This window comes from Rhea americana, unplaced genomic scaffold (assembly GCF_003343005.1).
Source record: "Rhea americana isolate MKP2758 unplaced genomic scaffold, rheAme1 scaffold_379, whole genome shotgun sequence".
Taxonomy (NCBI): domain Eukaryota; kingdom Metazoa; phylum Chordata; class Aves; order Rheiformes; family Rheidae; genus Rhea; species Rhea americana.
Genome location: NW_028186511.1, coordinates 346,793 through 348,899, shown reverse-complemented (window position 1 = coordinate 348,899; position 2,107 = coordinate 346,793).

Genomic DNA, 2,107 nt, shown 5'->3' with positions numbered 1-2,107 from the left:
CAGTTTGTGACTTATTCTAGATCTTCTAGACCATTTAGAGATTATTTTCWGAAGAGAATAATATACTTGTTAGTGCAGAGTGTCAGACAAATATGTAAGTATACCTGTTGCCAGAGTTTCATTTTGCTACTGGCCTAAGTCTCTGTCAGCAGTGGCAATCAGTAAGTAAGATGAGGGTGTGATTTGATGAAGAAGCTTCATTTATCAGCAGTAAGATTAATATTTTCTTAGCTGGCCTATTCTGATTTTTTCTTGGTAAATAAAATGTGTTAAAATGCATGCAGAACATTTACTGTATTTTTTTATAATAATTCATATGCCAAATAACATTCCAATGGATCTGAGTAATGGTTAGTCCAATTATCCAGAATGCTCCACCCTCAGAGCCTTGATTGCAGTGACAAGTGTGTTGTATGCCTTTTACCAGATATAATAGCTTTGGCCTGATTTCTCTGAGGGTTTTATTCTAGAATCTATGGCTTCCAATAGCCTAACTTTCCCAGTGAAATCCCTGATTCACGGTCGGAGAAATCATAATCTGACATCACTAGTTCAGAGTAGCCAGTGGAACAAGTTAAGTGTCAGAACTGAGGACCATTTTCCAAGCTTGCATTTTAGAAGAGTAGCCTATATGATTTTTAGGTATTGCGGAGATCTATCCACTATTCAGTATGCTACTTCTTCTGAGATGTTTGCTGCAAACTTCTCTTTTGGGGTACTGTTGACAAAGCATTCTTGAACCTTATYGTCTCCCTGAGTGGGTTCCAGCCTTCTTTTAACTCATGTGACCACATTTATGTGGCACTGTAAGCACTCATCTAATTTTGTCATGCCAAAATAGATCAAAACTTCCTYCACCTGAGAAATAGATTTTCTTCTTCAATTTGTAGAGGTCATGGTTATTAAAACACTGYTTTTCTTCAGGATCAATATTATTGATGGTTCCTGTTTGGAGATGAGCACTTTTAGACTCTAGCCATCCACTTTGACTACAGTTACATAAATGCACCATTTTTTTTCTTAGTTTTAGTTTTTGTTTGTTGTTTTTAAATTAAGGGTCATTTGTTCTGTGGTAATTACCCAGAAAAAATACATGCTTTCTCTACACACAACTTTCAGCASATCTTCTGAACTGCTAGCAGTTTGTTTTATTGTTAGTTTTAATGGTCACTGTACCCTTGATAAGTGCAAAGTAGCCAAATTCTGTAARTTGGCATGCTTACTAAAAGGTTTTTCACTGGTCATCTTCCAGCCTTGTTTTAATTGGTGTTTGAATCAATCATATGCCTTTTTAAGGCCACATCTATCACTCTTCTGTCATTAGGCCCTACTTTCGACACAAACCTTTATATCCATATTCCTCATTATAGCTTTTAAATAATACTGCCCTACTTTTCTGCAAAGGTGGATTAATTTCATATAAAATTAGCTGTTTAAAAAACTTAGTTTTCTTTGGTCCCTCTGTAGTCATTAGAGACAGCCAGAAATTTCAGTGATTCACCCCATGTAGAGATAGACGTCTGAAAGAGGCAGGATGAATATATGTATGCCTATTTTAAGATAGGATGAATCACCCTCTACAAGGGTCTCCTTCTTTCTGTTGATTGTAGAGGCAGCCTTGTAACTTGCTTAGATTTGAAACTGAATTTCTAAATGCTTAAAGTGAAACGAGAAAGATTCCACCCTCCTTGACAACAGTGGATTACCTAGAAWCAAAATGCTGCTTCTGATCTCACCAAGAAGCACATATATTTGCTAAGGCCGATTGTTATTCCTCTATATTACAAACTTTATTCAGGTGTGACTAATGTCATTAAAAGCCCAACACACTAGTATACCAAATACAGACTGGTATTTCTAGTTATTTCYATCAAAGTAGTGGAAAATTAACTCTTTTCCATTTTTCTCAAGGACTTCAAAAACATACCAGTTTCAAGCAGCTGAATTGCGGAAATCAGTCTGCTCAAAATTGTCTTCTTATGTCCTTGTGATTTCCTGTTTTTTTCCCCATCTGTTGTCTTATACTCAGTATAATTCTTTGGCAAGTAAAGTCCTGGCCTCAAAGAGTAAGAACAGTATTGATTATTATTTAAATATAGTATTATTC